Here is a 19,780-nt window from a genome sequence, read left to right as displayed (position 1 = left end):
CTCAGGGAGTCTTGTCAGTAGAGAGTCTCCAAGGGAGTGAGACTGTGTCCCACCTCCAATGAGCTATTTATCTCCTTAGCGCCTCCAAATGAGGTCATCAAGCTACATCCCAATTGACAGGCTAGTCTCCACTCTGAATTCTCAAACTGACACCAGACTATGTAACTACCACAATTTATTGTACAAAAAATATCAAATTGAGAACCTATTGTTTCTGTACTTAGCCTAGGTCTATGTACTTCTGAAGGCATTATTTTAATCTCTCTAACCCTTCCCCAAAGAATTATGCTCTCTTAGATTTCTACACATCAAATTGGAACTTTGGGGCATTCTTGAGGACCATAGCATATGTTTTCTCTCAATGTTTTTTGAGTTTGAGAAACATAAAGAAGTCTGGAAGGGCAGAACCAGGACTGTAGGGTAGATGGGGCAAGGTTTTCCAGTAAAATTCTCAAAGAACAGCCCTTTCTAATGAATAGGTTCATTTTAATTATTAAAAACTATATATTCTGTACAACTTTTCTGGCCTTTTAAAAATCACAATGCAGTTTTGTTGTTTTTTTCCTTCCTAAAAGCATGCCCATGATCACCCTGTGTCTTTCAAGAAACTCCACCAAGATTATCCCTTTGGGATCTCAAAAGCCAGTCCCCAAAATCTTCAGAGCTCGCCTCGCTGCCTTGAATTTAACTATCCCAGTAGATCCTATGGGAAGTCACAGTTTGACTGGGCCGTTTTTTCTGAAGGCTCCCTGTGAGCAGCTAGATTTTATGTCAACTTGAACCTGTGTGAAAGTGTAGGGGTGGAGTCCAACCTGTCAATCAGGTGATGCCTCCTTGGAAGTGTGGCTTTCTTACACTGGGAACTCTGGCTCTTCACCCGGCCTGCTGGCTGGGATTTTGTGTCTCCCTCCAGGCATAGCCCCATGTGGGTTGGTGACCCTGGGATCCCACCTGGGAGTAGTCTGCATCCTGCCACATTACCACCAACCTCGGATCCACGAGACTTTGCACCCACCAGCTTATGATCTCCCTGCTTCCCATCTCACTTTCTGCAGCATTACCCTGCAGCTAAGTGAATCTGAAGAGGGCTCTCCATAGCATCGGAACCATGAACTTGAGTGGGACCGAGCTGGGGTATCTTCTTGATATAAAGTGGTTTCTCACACAAAAATGAGTGTCCCTGGTTTTGTTTCTCTAGAAAACCCGGCCTAACAAATGCATTAATGAGATGAAGGCAAATATCTTTCTAAGAAAATGCATCTACATCCATCCAATGATCACAGAGACACGTTTAAAGAGATTTTAAGCCTGGGCAAGTGTGGACTGGACCTCTGACAGCAATACATTTCTTATTTACCTTTGAACATCAGTGATTCTTTAAATAAATATTTATACCTCAGACAGTTGTCACCGTGTAAGGGATGCTACAATGCTTCAAGGATGTATGCCATATATTTACTAACCCTAAACACTCATTGACAGCTAGTATCTCATTTGGTTTGCTTCCCGTGATAATGGTCCCATTGAAACTATTACCATTTCAGAGGGAGGAGAAATTATAATGATTCATTTTACATTTATGTGGAGATTTTAAGATTTATGATCATACATTTTATATTTCATTTTCCTTCTAAAGAAAAATAATCGTATAGCTTTAGTAGCGTAGTCCAGTTTGTAGCTCCTGAAAAAGAATACCGCTTTACAGCAGCATGATCTAGGAGCCCATATGTAGAACTGGGGGTCTTGTGCAGTGGGAGCTGACACATCCTACATAACCAATGAGGTGTAGTCTGTGTGAAAGGTTATTTCCTTTTAAATTTATCTTATGACGTTATCATTAAGATTATGAATGTGGTTTCATCAGTGCGAAGTTGGTTGGATGGTCTCGAGGGGATTTCAGGAAATAATGCCTGGATATACTAAAAAGGTATTATTTTTTAAATGTCCTGATTTGAATTGCTGAGTTGAGGTAGGTTTTTAGATTTCCAGGCAGCATGAAGGTAATGTAATGTGGATAGGAAACATTCAATATGTGGCAAAGAATTGTGTTGTAGAAAGCACAGGGAAAAGTCACTGCTAAATATTGGAAACACACTTTCCAGCCACAGTCAATACATTAACCATTTATGTCATCTAGGGACTCCCCAATGGGCATATTGTTGTTGTTGTTGTTGTTTTGTTTTGTTTGTATTTTTTATATCATTTTATTAGGAGCTCATACAACTCTTGTCACAATCCACACATTCATCAATTGTATAAAGCACATATGTACATTCATTGCCCTCCTCATTCTCAAAACATTTGCTCTGCACTTAAGCCCCTGGCATCAGCCCCTCCCTCCCTGATCCCCCCTACCTCATGAACCCTTGATAATTTATAAATGATTATTTTGTCATATCTTGCCCTATCTGACGTCTCCCTTCACCCACTTTTCTGTTGTGCGTTCCCCAGGAAGGAGGTTATATGTAGATCCTTGTAATCGGTTCCCCATTTCTCCCCCACCCTCTGGTATCACCACTCTCACCACTGGTCCTGAAGGGATCATCCGCCCTGGATTCCCTGCGTTTCCAGTTCCTATCTGTACCAGTGTACACCCTCTGGTCTAGCCAGATTGATAAGGTAGAATTGGGATCATGATAGTAGGGCTTGAGGAGGAAGTATTTAGGAACTAGAGGAAAGTTGTATGTTTCATCTTTGCTACCTCGCATCTGGACTGGCTCATATTATTGTTGTTGTTAATGAGTTAGTTGCAACTCAGCAATGCTATGTACAATGGAACAAAATACTGTCCAGCTTACAACATCTTCACAATGGTTGCTGCATTTGAACCCTTTGTGACAGCCACTGTGTCAATTTGTCTCATTTAAGGTCTTCCTTTTTTTCACTCACCATCTGCTATAACAAGCTACTGTCCTTTCTGATCTAATAACATGCCCAATGTACATCTGATAAAGTCTCACTATGTGTGATAGTTTTATGTGCCAACCTGGCCAATAGGAACTGCAGGATTAATCAGATTGCAATTTGATTGGAGTTCAAAGAGATAAATGGCTCTGCAAGGCCCGTCTCCATCTCTCTTGCTCTCTAGTTCTCTGCCTCAGCCTGTGTGCTGTACCACCTATGGACCAAGCAAAATGGTGGGTCATGTCGCTAGAACTTGAGGCTCCTTCAAGACCTGCTTCGCTGCACAGCTGGCTCATGCATTACTTTGAGCTTGAGCCTGGTGGATCCTATGGCCTTGCATTATTGGAGGTTTATATCCACCTTCTTTGATAAGCTCCTGAGCTACCGACTGTTGCTGACCCATCCTGCTGTTTGCTGCCTGTGGGCAGACTCTGCCTACCTAGCCTGAGGGAGGACTCCCTATCTGCTTCCTTGACCTTGGACCCAGAGAGAGCTGAAGGAGTTCCAGTATATTAACTGTCCCTGAAAGTGAGTTAAACTGAGCCCTCTGTACTGCTGTGTGGACTAATCAGCTGTTATATTCCTTCTTGCTGTATAAACCCATCCTCATATAGATACATAATCATAAATGTCTTGGTTTTGTTTCTCTAGAGAACCCTGCCTTACACAACATGCTTCATTCCAAGGAGTGTTCTGGCTTTCCTGTGTCTATGAGAGATGCGTTCATTCTTTCAAAAGTCCATGATATATTGAATATTCTTTCTAACACCATGATCCAAAAGCATCAAGTTATCGGTGGTTTTCCTTTCCCTTGTATGTGAGGCGATTGAAAATACCTTGGATTAGGTCAGGTGCACTTTAGTCCTCGATGTGACAATATTTTTCAAAGCAGGTCTTTTACACCAGATTTCCCAAACACAAAAGATTGCTTTAGCTTTTGACAATGCTGCTTTCATGACCGTTGATTGGCGATCCAAGCAAAATGAAATCCTTGACAACATCAATCTTTTCTTAACTTATCCTGATGTTTATTGGTCCAGTTATGAGGATTTTTGTTTCCTTTACATTGAAATGCAGTCAACTTTGAAGAGTGTAGTCTTACTTCTTCTTCAGTAAGTGCTTCAGTCCTTACCACTTTCAGCAAACAAGGACGTGTCACCTGCGTATCGCAAGTCTTCGTATGCATGAGTCTTCCTGTGATCCTGGTGCCGAGTTCTCCTTTATACAATCAAGCTTCTCAGATTATTTGAGAAGCTTACAGATTTAATAAATGTGATGAAGAGATGCATCCCTGATGCACGCATGTCCTGATTTTAAACAATTCAGTTTAACAAGTATCTCTTGTTCTTTTCAAATAACTGTCTCTTGATGTGAATGCAAGCTGTCTTTCTTCACAACGTTTGTTGTAATTGGCTGTGGTCCACATCATCTAATGCCTTTACAAATGCAGTGAGATGTAAGTAAACTTCTTTCTTAACTTCTCATTTTCCAGCAAGGTCCAATTTATATCAACAATAATATCCCCCATTGCGCATTCTCCTCGGAATCCAGCATGGGTTCCTGGCAGTTCTCTGTTTCTGTACTCTACAACTGGTGTTTGATGATCTTCAGCAACCTTGTACAGGCGATAGTCATAATGTTGTTTGTTCATTTTTTACGTTCTGTTAGATCTCCTTTCTTGGGAATGGACATGAATATGGATCTCTTCAAGGTGGTTTGCTGGGCACTTTTCTTCAATACTTCTTGACACAAACAAATAACAACCCTTTCATTGAAACAGCTCAATTGATATTTTGTCAACCCCACCCACAATTCCTTCAATGTTGCATGGATCCCTTTCTTCAATTGGATAGGTTGTTGATCATATGCTACCTCCTAAAATGACTAACTGTTTGCCACTTCTTTCTGGCATAGTGGCAGAAAGTGTCTTCTGTCTTCTTTTGGTGAATATCGCGTTGTTAAATATTTGCCCATATAATCTTTCAATAGTTAAATTTGAGATTTGATTTTTCTCCTTCAGTTCTTTCACTTTGAAAAAGTCAGTGTTTTTGTTGTTGTTTTGTTTTTAGTTTTCTGACTCCACAAGTTCTTGCACATTTCATTATAATACTTTACTCTTTCCTTCTGAGCTACCCATTAAAATCTTCTGTCCACTTCTTTATCATCTTGCTTTAGCTACTTTGCATTCAAGCGATGATTCCAGAGTCTTCTCTGAAAAGCACATCACTGTGACGGTCTGCTACCGGCTTTGCTTCCTCTCTTTTTGTGACCTTCCTTCATCCGTGGTATTCTTCATGACGTCCCACAGCGCCTTTGTTCTTCTGTCATTAGTGTTCCATGTGTCAAATCCGTTCTTGAGACGTTTTCTCAATTCACATGAAATATACTGAAAGTTGTATTTTGGCTCTTGTGGCCTTCTTTGAATTTTTTTCAGCTTCAGCTTGAATATACTTATAAGCAATTGGTGGTTTGTTCCACAGTCAACTCACAGCCTTATTCTGACTGATGGCATTGAACATCTCTAGTGTTTCCTTCCACAAATGTGTGGATTTGGTCTTTTGTGTTTTATCTAATGAAGTCCCTGTGCTTTTAAAAATGGCATTTGCAATGAATAACGTGTTGGCCTTGAAAAATTCTGTCATGTGATCTCCAGCATTATTTTTATCATTAAGGTCATATTTTCCAAATGATAATTCTTGTTTCCACCTTTTAAATTCAAATCAACAGAAATTATCGATGCAGTTTGATTGAAGTTTGATCAATTTCAAACTATAGAAGTTGGTGTAAATCTTCAATTTCCTCATCTTTTGTATGAGTGCTTGATGCATAAGTCTAAATAATAGTCATTGATGGGTCTTTCTTGTAGCCATATGGACATGACCCCATCACCAAGACTGCCGTACTTCAGGATGGATTTTTCCAATAGACATGAGACCAGTCCTCTTCCATTTGTCCTTCAGGCATAGCATCCCAAGGCTTGCCTGATTCAAAAGGTCCAAGAACCATTATTTTAGCTCACAAATGCTTAGCCTATTTATTTTTATTGATTCTATTTCTATTTCCATCGCTTCCAATTTTCCAAGTTTCATACCTGGAAGTTTCATACATGTCAAGTTCTGATCATTAATGGACATTTGTAGCTGTTTTATCTCATCTTGTTTTGTGCCCCATCAGCCTTGCTCCATCAAGAACCTGAAGGTTGAGTCTACTTTGAGGCAGCAGCTGCTTCCCCAGCCATATTCTGAGGGTCTTTAAGTTGAGGAGTTCATTTTCCAGCACTGCATCAGACAGTCTTCCCCTGCTATTCCTAAGGTATTCTGTGGCCATTTTCTATTTTTATTTATTCACTTTAAGAATTAGATAGTAGTGTCCTTCTATTTTAGTCTGGAAGCTCCTTGGGAACCTGCCAACCATGAGCGACCCTGCTGGTGTTTGAAATGCCAGTGATGTGGTTTCTGGTTTCACAGCATTACACATGCCACCATAGTATGATACACCGACAGATGAATGGCATTTCCATGAGTAGAGGCAATGTAACATATAACTCCTAGTTGGCTAATTATAATTGTTTTGTTGTTATTGTTAGGTGCTGTCCAGTCAATTCCAACTCATAGTGACCCTACGCACAACAGAAGGAAATAACACGAGGCCCTGCACCATCCTCACAATTGTTGTTACGTTAGAGCCCGTTGTTGCAGCTTGTCAAGAGCCTTCCTCTTTTTCACTGCCCTTGCATTTTATCAAGCATGTTGTCCTTTTCCACAGACCGGTCTCTCCTGATGACATGTCCAAAGAATGTGAGACCAAGTCTCGCAATCCTTGCCTCTAAAGAGCAGCCAGGTTTTAGTTCTTCCAAAACAGCTCCTTTGTTCTCCAAGTAGTCCACGTTACTTGCAATATTCTTCACCAGCACCATAGTTCAAATGCATCATTTTTCCTTTGGGCTTCTTTATTCAGTGTCTAATTTTCACAGATAAATGAGGCAATTGAAAATACCATGGCTTGTGTCAGGCACGCCTTAATCCACAAATCCTTAATCCTTGCTTTTCAACACAGCAGACATACCTAATGCCACGGGTCATTTGATCTCTGATTGCTGCTTCCATGAGCATTGATTGTGGATCCAAGTAAGATGAAATCCTTGACCATTGCAGCCTCTTACCATTACTGGTCCAGTTGTGAGGATTTTTGTTTTCTTTCTATTAAGTTATAATCCATACGGAAGACTGCAAGCCGTGATCTTCGTCAAGGGTGTTAGTTACCATCAACTCGACCCCAGCCCCAAGTGTATCAGAATGGAACTGAGCTTGATACGACTTTCACGGCTGTGACCTGTCAGAAGCAAATTGCTAATTGGTAGCACTACCCTGTAATGATGCCGTACATGCATTTTCCTACTTAAGAAACTTGATCAGAAGGCAATTGAAATCCCCTATAATTTTCAAACAATAAGCTTTTCAGAACTTTCATTGCCTCATGAGCTGTTAGAAATGGCTCACGACACATTTCATGTTTAGCTGGACACCAGGATGTTGTAGAGACCTGAGTCAGTGAACCAGGACTAGAACTGTAACAAATATGAGTGTTTGAAAGAGTAGCATCCATGCGGCACCCAGCGCCCTGCCAGACTTCAGGTCTATACCCCTTTACTCAATGTAGGCCTACCCCACGCTCTGCCGCAATGGAAGCACAGCTGCCTGTGACAACATTCTTTCTATGGCATAGATATAAAGTCAAAGTGACTTATAATAAGACCCTCCAACCGCTGCTGAATGAAGTGCTGTAAGTAGAAAGGTCAAAGGAAATGCTTGAAGTCACAGGAGAGCACAACTTCAGACAAAAGCATATCGCTATGAGCTGCTGGAGAAATGTGGCAGCTCCTAGTCCCTGCGAGGTAAGCCTAGCAACGGATTTAATGAGGTGACTTGGTTGGAGAAAGGCACTCAAAAGAAGTTTCTTAGAGACATTACTTTATCCCGTAGCACATAAGTAAAAGCTCCCGCTAAAGAACCCACTTTGCATGTAGTATTGGTAAGACTGGGCATAGCTAACTGCTGGTTCACACAGAGGGGGGAGGGAGGAGCAGCAGCAGAGTCCCGCATGAAAATGAAGCAAGGCATGTGCAGGTGGAGAAGTGCTCAGCGCAGTTATTGTGAGTGTTGGTTCTAGAATCGGGTGTGTGTGCTTGAATCCTACTGCTGCTATTTATGAAGTGTGTGATCTCGGGCAACTTAATCTCTCTACACCTTTGTTCTTCTGTTTAAAAAAACAGATAATATTGAATTTATCTTATAGAGTCCACACCAGGATTATTTGGGTTGATGAAAAGCACTTAAAATAGTACACGGCCCATTATTATTATTATTAAAGAGGAGAGAGCTGTGCTTAAGAATACGGCATTACTACAGATGTCACTATACTTATGAGTGCGGCATAGGACAGGGCGGATGCAATTTTAAGGCGCTGAGATCACGCTGTTGCAAGGTGCCATCAAGGCAGTTGCGACCCAGGGACCGAACGCGGCGCCAGCACAAGTGTTATGTTTGAGCACTTGTGGCAGTCAGTGTGCCAATCTGTTTTATTTGGGTTATTCTCCTTGTCTACTGCCCGTCCGCTGTACTAGGCACGATGGGCTTGGCCAGAGACTCGTCTCTCCTAATAATATCAGAAGTACTTCCAAGCCTCACCTTTTTCACTTTTTTTAAAGATAATTGTATCGCGGGCTCTTACAACTCCTGTTCCAATCCATACATCTATTGTATCAGACATACCTGTACATGCATTGCCACCGTTCTTTTCTAGACATTTACTTTCCATTGAGCTTCTAAGCACCATTCGGGCTGTACTTCTCCCAAGACAGATGTGTTTGTTCTTGCAGTTCACGGTCCTTTCAATATTCTTAGTCAACACTGTAATTCAAATGAATCAGTTCTTCCACCAACTTCGTCATACATTGTCCAACGTTCACATGCATATGAGGCAAATGAAAATACCAGGACTTGGATCAGTCACACTGTGAATGACACCCTTCAAAAAACATCCTTGCTCACTCATCAGCACTTTCAAGAAGTCTTGTGAGGCAGCTTTGCCCAATGCAGTACATTGATTTCTTGACTGCTGCTTCCATGAACATTGATGACGGGGCAAAGCAAAACCCTTGAGAGCTTCATTTTTTTTTCTTTTTATCATGATATCTATTTGTTCAGCTGTGGAGATTTTGTTTTTCTTTATACTGAGTTGTATCCATACTAAAGGCTGTAGTCCTCGATCTTCATCAGCAAGAGCTTCAAGCACTCCTCACTGTCAGCAAGCAAGGTTGTGGTAGCTGCATAGTGTAGGCTATTAATGAACCTTCCTCCAATCCTGATGCTGCATTCTTCTTTATATAGTCCAACTTCTTGATTATTTGCTCAGCATACAGATTACATTCTGATTTTGAAAGGATACAACCCTGACACATACCATTCCACATTTTAAACTGGGCAGTATTCCCTTGTTCTGTTCAACTGTCTGCCCATCCTCTTTCTTAATTTTACTCATAGTTTGCTATGCTCTATATAATACAAAACTTTTGCATAGTCAAAAAAGGACAAGTAAATATATTTCAGTTATTCTCTGCTTTCAGTTAAAGTCTATCTAATATCAGCTATAATATCTCTTTTGCCATGCCCTCTACTCAATCAAGCTTGAATTTTTAGTAGCTTCCTGTCAATGTACTGCTTCAACTATTGTTGAATTATTTTCAGCAAAATTTTACTTGTATATGATATTAGTGATGTTGCTTGGTAATTTCCAAACTCTGCTAGATCACCTTTCGTTGGGGTGGGCACAGAGGTGGCTCTCTTCCAGTCAAATAGTCAGGCATAAAGGAGTGAGTATTGCACTGTATCATTTGTTGGAATATTTCAATTGGTATTCCATCAATTCTGAGAGTCTTGGTTTACACTAATGCCTTCAGTACAGCTTGGATTTCTCCTTCAGTACCATCCATCCTGAGATAGTTTATTGTGCCAGCCTGGCCGATAAACACAAGTGGGATTAACTGAAGGGCAGAGAGATAAATGGCTTGGTGAGTCTCGCCTTTCTTGTCTTTCGCTCTTTGATCATTGGACCAGTGTGTGGCTGCCTTGCTTGTTCTGTGCCTCAATTTAAAGGCTAAACTACCTGTGGGACGCCTAGCCTGTGGACTGTGTCGCTGTAAGTTGAGATCCCTTTAAGACATCTCGAGCTGGGTACTGAAGGATGGTGACCTGGCTGGCAGTTGGTGACCTGCCTTGTGATTGGCTGCTGTGCTACATAGCCTAGCTCTCTCTATAAATAGAGGAAGATCTGGCAGCAGACTAGACTTGAAGGACTGCTAGTCTCTCACAACTCTCATGGGAGTGAGTTGCGGTGAGCCATTTGTAGCACTTTATAATTTAACCATTCATTTCTTGTATTATATATTTATCTGTATATGATTTAACAGTTAATTTCTTGCTATATATCTAATTATCTTTATAAATAAATATATTATCAGCAATTTGGTTTTATCTCTTTAGAGAGTCCTAACACACATCCTTTTTTTTTTTTTTTCAATGTCTGTAACAAAATTTATCCCTGAGGCTCAGCAGAGAGGAACAGGGCCCATGAGTTACAGTGTCTCTGTGGCAGCCTTTTGAGCCAGTGCCAGCCATGGGTGGGACAGGCACTGAATTTGACACAACTGCCTAACACACACACATCCTTAATCATATGCTATCTATTGAAGTGGTTGGTTGTTGACCAGTTCTTTTTTTGCTACAGTGACTCTGTATTCTTTCCATCATCATCTGATGTTTCTTGGATCATTCAATATTCTGACCATAGACTCCGTCATACTGCCACCCAGTCCTTGATATTTTGCTTCAATGTCTTCAGTTAGAGAAATGCTAATCAATTTCTTCCTGTTTGACTTCTTAACTCCAGATTTTTACACATCATTATAATACTTTTACTTTCTGTTCTCAAGTTGCCTGTTGAAATTTTATGTCAGCTGTTTTACTTCATAGTTCTTCCATTTGCTTTAGTGTCCAAAAACAAAAGTATTTTCAGAATATTTTCTGACATTCACTTTACTCTTTTATTTCTTTGGTGTCTCGTTAATGACCATTTGCTTTCTTCAGTTATGCTATTCTTGATATCATTTCCCAACTTGTCTGGTCTTCTGTCATTTGTGTTCAGTGCATCAGATCTGTTCTTGAAACTAAAGTGGAATATACTCAAGGTTGTGTTTTGGCTCTCAAGGTCGTCTTTCAGTTTTTTTTCTACTTCAACTTGAACTTACATATGAACGATTGACAGTCTGTTCCAGAGTCTGTCGCTGGCCTCATTTTAGCTGCTGAATTTGAGCTTATTCCATCATCTCTTCCCACAAATGTAGGCAATTTGATTCTTGTACAATCCATCTGGTGAGTCCATGCATATAGTCACAGTTTATGTTGTCGAAAAAGGTATTTGCAATAAAGAGTGATTGGTTTTATAAAATTCTATCATGGATCTCTAGCTTTGTTTCTGTCAACAAAACATACATATTATTCAAGTATTGTTACTTTCTCTTTGTTTCCAACTTTTGTGTTCCAATCATCAGTAATTATGGATGCATCTTGATTGTGTTTGATAAATTTCAGACTGAAGAAATACGTAGGATTCTTCAATTGTTTCATCACTTGCTTTAGTGGTTAGTGCATAAATTAAATAATAATTGTATTAATTGGACTTCCTTCTATGTGCATAGATAATCCTATCACAGACAGCATTGTACTTCAAGATAGATATTAAAATGTTCTTGACAATGAATGTGGCACCATTCCTTTTGAATGTGTCATTTGCATCATAATAAACCATTTGATTGCCTTGCTCCAAATGGTCAGTAAATATCATCCCAGTTCAGCTCCCTTTCAAACTTCACTGCTATCTAGTTAATTGTAACTCCCCGTGACCCTAGAACAGGAGATAACTGGCTTCTTTGGTTTCAGAGACTGTAAAGTTTTGTGGAAGTAGAAACCCTCCTTTTTCTCCTGGGAGCCACTGGTGGGTTTCAACCGCTGACCTTGTGGCTAGCAGCCCACTGTGTAACCCACTGTGCCTCCAGGGTTCCCTTATGATGTATATCAATCATTATGCATTCCATTTCTCTTTTCTGATAACTCCAATTTTCTTAGCTTCATACTTAGTACATTCCACTTGGCTGTGAGTTTGTCGTTCGGTGGTGGTTGTGTGTTGCTGGGATGGTTGTGTGTACTGTGGGTTGCTATGATGGTTGTGTGTTGCTGGGATGGTCGTGTGTGCTGTGTGTTGCTATGATGGTTGTGTGCTGCTATGATGGTTGTGTGTTGCTATGATGGTTGTGTGTTTCTGTGATGGTTGTGTGTGCTGTGTGTTGCTGTGATGGCTGTGTGTTGCTGGGATGGTCGTGTGTGCTGTGTGTTGCTGTGATGGTCGTGTGTTGCTGTAACCAGTATTTCAAATACCAGCAGGCTCACCCAGGGTGAACAGGTTGCAGTGGAGCATGCAGACTAATGACACACCAGGAAGAAAGGGCAGGCTGTCTACTTCTGAGGGGTTAGGCACTGAAAACCTCTTGAACAGGAGGGGGATGCTGTCAGACAGAGTGCCGCAAGCTGAGCCTCTCGAGATGACAGGCACTCACAGTGACTAGACAAGAGTTGTGTTCTCAAAGTAGAGTGCTCCCCAAAGGCACTGAGAGAGTCAAGCTATCTGGGCCTTCAATTTCGCATGAAGCTCAACTCGAAATAGAAGTGATAGCTGCAAACATCCATTGGTACTCAGAATGTGGAATAATTGATTTTTTTATATGTCAGTGTACATGTAGGCTTAAACTTCCTCAAGTTTATCTGACTGAATACCACAATCTCCCCATTTGAAATGATAGGCTAGCAAAAGGATTCCTTTGACCCATCAGAAAAGGTACAGAAAATACCCATTGGGCAAAAACATACACTTCATGTTAGCTGTGTGCCTTTGACATTCGACAGTATTTAGCTGTTAGTTTTGTTCTTGGCAAAAGAAATGTCATCAAATCACTTGTTAGCTGCTGCCTTCCTTGGTTTTAGAAATTGTGAGCGTTGACCTGGAAGATCAACTGACAATAAAGTGCAGACATCTTTCATAATAAAAGGTAGTTTTCTTTTTTCCTGCTTTAGGTGATTCAACTTTATTCATTTGTTATTCTTTTTTTCTGTGTTGTGTATTATTTTTTTTCTTTTCTACACTAATTTTGTGAGCGCTGATGTCTTAGTGGGATACCTGGGATTAGCAGTTGCAACCCAGCAGCTGCTGCTCAGAAGGAAGATGAGGCTTTCTGCTCCTGTAAAGATTTACAGTCTCAGAAACCCACGGGGCCAATTCCAGTCTGTCCTACAGGACTCTGTGAGTCAGAACTGACTCCCGAGCAGAGAGTTTACATGTGAACTGACACTCACTTTAAATATGCAAGCAATTTATAAAAGGTATGCTCAGAGTTTGACTGACTGAGTCATTTTTACCATCAGATAGGAGCATTTCCTTCTGAACTTAGAAAACACAAGGACATTTTTTAATGGAAATAATTGTATTAATTTCTTTCAATAGTATCATTTTCTAAACTGTGTTTCCCATTTCAACCTTATTTCTCTCACAGTATTGTGAAATGTGCAGTGATTCTGTGGCGTTTTAGAAAATCATGGAAAGGAAAAGTCTCCTTGAGAGGTCATCAGGGAAAAGAGATATATTTGAATGAAAACCAGATTCACTAGCAATCTAGTACAAATTTGCTGAAATCCGGACGGATAGAGAAATCCATTTGTTTTGACCTATGTACATGTGGGGAAAGTTAACAATCATCAAATCAACACTTGAGATAACAGAATACAAGCCACTCTTTCCCGAAGCGGTCACTGACTTCAACTGTAGGGCTAACAAGCCCCTGTACTGGCCTTTCCCCTTAGCATGGTATTTGCTACACATTCTTTTAGTTTCTGCATCAGCTGTTTGGCTTCAGCATGAAGATACAGGTTTCTCTCTATTGGAACCACTTATATTTTTACCATTTGTATCCACAGAATGTAGTAGAATGCTTTGTAGCTAGCTTGAAACCGATAAATATTGAAGAAATGCAAGAGAAAAGAGAAATCCCTAGGTTTTAGGGAGATAGTTCAATATTGTGCATATATTGCTGTAGAATAGATTGTTTTTATTGTTTGACAGAATTTATTAAATGTCAACTAGACACCCTGGGCTAGGAGTGGAGTCCAATCTGTCAATCAAGTTTCAACCTGATTGCATCTCCTGAGTGTCATAAGCCTTTTGTATAAGAATGGGGCACTCCATGACCTGGCTTTGCCTCTGCCCCCATGCCTCCCTGCCTGCTGGGACTTGACTTGCCCTTAGGGGTGGCTCCATTTGGGCCACCCAAACCTGAGAGCTTCCAGCATCCTGTTATGTTCCTAGAGACCTGGGATTAAAGTGACTACACCCACTGGCCTATGTTCTCCTTGCTTCCTGCTTCACTTTTGGGCATCAGCTCTGAGTTTGAAGAGGGAAACACGGACTAGCGTTGGACTAATGGACTTGAGTTGGACTGTACTGGGGTGTCTTCTCGATGTAAAGGTACTTCTCAGCATACAGTTCTCTCGTGCACCTCGATGAGTGTCACTGGATTTGTTTCCCTAGACTATGGGCCCAATGCTGTAATTTAGCAAAAATAATTTTCCTTCATCGTACTTTGAAAAATAATTATTGAGGGAAACGACAAGACAGAAAGCATTTAAACTTGGTCATTTGGGGACAGTTTGAAGGATTATATCTACCAGCTACAGAACACAAAGTGAATAATGATATCGAAGAGATATCAATCATAATAAAATAAAAATGAACCCCACTGACACCCAATTGATTCCATCTCATCGCAACCGTAGAGGACAGACTAGCACTGCCCCATAGATTTCCAAGATTGTAAACCTTTATGGGAGCAGACAGCCTCCTCTTTCTCCCTCAGAGCAACTGGTAGATTTGTGTGGCTGCTTTTGTAGTAAGCAGCCAATGCTTGGGTCACTCTGTAATTTTATTTTTTCTACTTTAGTCGACTTTATCCATCACTTATTCTTTTTCTGATCATGTAGTATGTTTTCCTTTCTGTGCTATTTTTAAATGTGCACATAACTTATAGAGGTAAGCTCTGGAAATGTGGGCTGTGGCTCATAGCTGAAAGTTGTGGCCGTCTACTTCCTTGAAGATTTATGGCCTTGGAAATCCAGTGGGCAGTTCTAATCTGTCATACAGGTTTGCTGTGCGTCTGAACCGACTTAACAGCAAAAGCCAAACTCACTGCCCTCAAGTCGGTTCTAACTCACAGTGACCCTGTAGGACAGGGGAGAAAACCTCTTGTGGGTGTTTGAGACTTACTCTTTGCAGGTCGAGAAAGCCTCATCTGGTAGTGTCGAACTGCTGACTTTGTGGTTAAAAGCCCAGCGAGTAGCCCACTACACGACCAGGGCTCTTACCTACTTGATGGTAATGGGTTATTTTGGTTTGGATATGATATTACAGGATTTCTTTTTTACTGAAAAATACTGTTTGAAGACAGATAGGGATTATCTTGGACTATTTCAAAGGTGGTTTTCTTCATAAAATCATAAGTGCATTTATTATTAAATATTCTTATTAGTTAAGTCCTCCCTGGTTGGAAAGTTCCATGATAAAGAGCCAAAAAATGGTCAGTGCATCTTCCCCCACACCCCCCTTCAGAACACAGGCTGTCACTGGAGTGAGCAGGGTTTCTTTCTGAAGACTCACTTTCCAATTACAATATTCTTTTTACTAGTAAATGAAACACCGCATATCACCACAGCTGCGCTGGCCGTATAGAGTAGACTGTACTATGTAATGTCCTTAAAAGGCACATCTATAATAGCTAGCTCTCCTTTTTACATTGATTCAAATTATGTTTAGTGCTCGAGTATAAGTGAGCTCTTTGAGAATAAAATCCTTTTATGCTTTGCACATTACTTATTTCCTTAAGAATCATTATCATTACAACTACCCGCTCTCAAATCTATTAATATATAATGAAAGACCTCAATAATATTTTTTAGGAAAATACATTTTTGAAATGTTATTCAAGGCAATAACTTTATAGGCTTTTTGCCAGAGATGTAAAATGAATTTGAGGCAGGACAAGGCTAAATTGGGGAAATGGAGCATTATAGAGCAATAGAAAGATGTGTTGTAGATCCACCTTTTGTCCAACTAGGCACATCTGGCTGGGCCTCTGGCATCAGGAGATGTAATGAGTGTTCCACAGTACAAAGAGTTAGGCTCAATTAGCCTATGGCTACACGGAATTAGTCTATGATCAGTGTTGCTCTATTTCATCATGCCCTGACCTTACCTGAGACCATTTTTCCAGTTGTTCTTTGAAGTTGGTTTTTTTTTTAATAGACAGACGTAAAAGCCAATATTATCTTATTTTACAAAAAAACCCACCAACTTTGTGGGGCTTGATTTATAAAGGAGTCCCTAGATGGTGCAGACAGTTAGTGCACTTGGCTGCCAACACTGAGGGACCATGAAAGAGTGTTGACAGTCTACGGCCAGAAAACCAGCAAATGAAAACCCATTAGAGTCCGGTTTTAATGTGACACACAGGGTCTTTGTGAATCACAGTCAACTCCACAACTGGTTTAGCTGTTGGAGGTTTCATTTAGAAAGAGAGACGTAGAAGTCATCCAGACAGATACCAGATGAAGAAGCGCTCCGTGGCTGTAAAGGGGTTCTCCAGGAGCGACAAACTGGCAGTGTACTCCGAGTTAGTGTCCGCCAAGTTGATGAAAACATAAAATTTTAAATGAAGAGGCATCTTATTCTGTGCCCTATCTCCATAATAGGACAAATTTAAAATGACAAGGAGAACTTTAAGCAGAAATGTAAATTCAATGTAAAAATTCTGAATGCAAGAGAAAGAGAAAGATGTTAATGATTTATTAACTACAAGAAAGGATTATCCATTGACAATTTCAAAAGTAAATTTTAGGTGTCGCATGACTCTCAACACTACAACTTGTTCTTAAGCATTAGACTGGCATCTTTTCCATTAAATGTGTTCATAATTGGGTTTATGGCAGAAAAGAATTTTAAAAGCTGTTGCAAGTTAGAAATAGCCCAATTTCATTTGGTTCCTGGAACATCATCTTTGCGTGGTGAACATTGATTGTGAAATCCACTTGAAAGAAAATTAAAATGAACGGCGATCTCAACCCCAGGAAACTGTCTGTGGAACTGTTATTTTTAAAGCAGAATCAATACCTTACACATTAATGATACTAGGGCAAGAAAGAGGAGAAAATCGGTGTTGTCGCTGAGATTGATTTTTTCTTTCTCTCTTTATGTACTTTCTTATCGATCTAAGAATTCACAACTCAAACTACTGTAGTTATAATTTAAATGTTACTAAATAGAGACTTTTTGGAGGGAAGATGTCATGATGTTATTATAAGGTATTTACCTTTTTATTGTTTGATTTTTGTGTGCCCTCTGTCCCCTCTTCTCTCTCTCTCTCTCTCTCTCTCACACACACACACACACACACACACACACACACACACACACACACTCACAGCCCACACACACAGATATACAGAGGAACTTTATTTAAATGATTACAAAAACTGCTGATTTCAGAGTGGTGCTTGATTTACACCTTGAAATCAGGAGGAAGAAAACATTTTAGTTTTCAACATAATAGTTGAGATTTGGAGTAGAGGATAATCTAGGCTAGAAGTTCAAAAACTATGTTAGCAGCATTGATATTAGAGAAGAGAGTGGTTCCGATAATAACTGCCAGCCTCCTCCAGCTGTTCCTCAAACTTGAGAAAATCACAGACAGAAATGAACGTCAAGGCTCACAGATGGCTTGCAGTGTTTACTGATTAACCATTTTGACCAAATATTCTGCTTCAATAGGTGCAATCAATAGGCATTCTAAAAACATTTTTTTTTGCCAAATATTTTAATTGGCTTTTCCAGGAGAGATAAGAGACACTCAATGTCCATACTTGCATGCACTCTGTAATTCTTTGGGTGACTTCTTACTACACATATCTGATACAAAAAAATTTTTAAACATTAGTATGCTTTACAAAAATAGTTGCTTTAAGGCAACTTTGCATTAAAATAGCCAATTTTAAGACCCATCTAGCACCCTGTATATTAGAACCAGAACATTCTAGAAAACTGAAGATTTGCCAAAATAAACTTCTGGATTCTTTTTATCATCATGTCATATAAACCATAACATAATAATAACAGATAGAAAAAAATAATAATAACAACAGATAGATATCACCAGATGTGAAATGTTTGTTTCAACCACCTGTGCGAATGTTTAAGAGAAGAAAACAGAAACACTTGTCTTATAAAGACCTCAATTGGGCAATTATTTGTATCATAATGACAAGTAGACTTAGTTTAAATGCATGAGTGGATTTTTTCCCTTGGTGTGAGCACAATTTAGATACAGATGAAGAAGCAAAAAAAGAAAATAGTGCTTACCATCTAAAATGCTTTCATTGTACCCAAGTATGTACCCATGATGTTTCTCATGGTGTGTCATGCGACTGGATCAGAGTCGGCGGTGCATGAGCTTAAATGCCAAGCCCATCACTTCACACTAGGACCTTTGTCCCAAGATCTCTGAAGATGCAGGATGAGAGATTCCAACTTTCAATCTGCACCACACAACCCCCAGGGGTGTTTTACGAGCTTTAAAATTTGAGAATGAAAGGAACATACACTATATTCTGGATGGAGATAAATTTGGAAAGGTAGCGTGCAGCCCAATTTTGGAAATGTAAATGCCAGGCTAAGAGGTTTAGGTTTTACTCATTGAGAAATGGAAAGCCACTGAATTTGTTAGCAGGAAAAGAACACAGTTAAAAGGATATTTGGGGAAGGTTAGCTGAGCAGGAATGTAAAACGGTAGGGTAGTAGAAGAGAAGAAAGAGTCTGGCACACTAGGAGGTTATGAGGTCCAGAACCAAGATATGGGCTTGGATAAGAGTTATGAACTGATAGAACACAAATATATTTCAGAAGTCACAGGTAATGGCCTGTCTCTAAAGAAAGATGAGATGTAAAAAGCCACAGGTGATGATGAGGTTTAAAGTCAGGCAGGTTAATGTTAAAAGTAAGAGCCAATCATCAGGAAAAGTTGTTATCTAGTGGCATGATGGGCAGACGAATAAGACTGGCTATGTGCATCTTTGAGACAAGTTTATAGAACTCAAAGACAATTGAGTCACAAGTTAACAGCAAGGTAGAGAGACAGACTGAGAGGCAAGCTTCTTGCATTGAGAATCAAAGGCACTAGAAGCAGCCCCCAAATGACAGCTGAGCTCTGTTCCCCAGTGTGCTTTGTAGGTGAATTTGTCCACAATAGGAGCTGCACACAGTTCTTATCCAGCCTTGTTTCAGGGCAAGAGCCCTGGAGGTGCTGTTGGGAAGCACTGTACTGCTCGCTGCAAGGCCATCAGCTGCTCGGGGCGACAACAATTAGGCTATCTGGTTCTCAGAAGATGTGGAGGCTGGGAAGCCATGTGTAGGACACTAAGGTCCGGGTTCCTCCGTGGCAGTGGTTTTGTTTTGGTTTGCTTTGGTTTTCGTGCAAAAAAAAAGGGGGGGGGCAAGGTATGAATGAGAAAGTATGAATGAAAATTCAAAAAATGAGATCTGTTCCTAACTGTGTCTTTAGGAATTTGTGAGTAAATCGAACAGATGTGTAAGATTCTCATTTAGTCTTCAGCGCAAATTTTTCAATGATTTAAAAGTTTCACACACATCACAGGAGGGTTATTTTTGATGA

At 40.2% G+C, this 19,780-nt stretch overlaps 1 protein-coding gene and 1 non-coding gene across 2 annotated transcripts in view; one reads left to right on the top strand and one right to left on the bottom strand.

The window, feature by feature from the left end:
* Window positions 1-19,780, top strand: part of MAGI2 (membrane associated guanylate kinase, WW and PDZ domain containing 2) — a 1,552,529-nt gene that overhangs the window by 500,060 nt on the left and 1,032,689 nt on the right. The gene's annotated exons all lie outside the window — the stretch shown is intronic.
* On the bottom strand, window positions 10,480-10,614 carry LOC115869262. Its single transcript, XR_004046081.1, has one exon. It is a non-coding gene; the product is annotated as a small nucleolar RNA SNORA5 (small nucleolar RNA).

This window comes from Echinops telfairi, unplaced genomic scaffold, assembly GCF_000313985.2.
Source record: "Echinops telfairi isolate 266 unplaced genomic scaffold, ASM31398v2 ScPeMD7_23;HRSCAF=83, whole genome shotgun sequence".
NCBI lineage: Eukaryota > Metazoa > Chordata > Mammalia > Afrosoricida > Tenrecidae > Echinops > Echinops telfairi.
This window is presented reverse-complemented; position numbering and strand designations above follow the sequence as displayed.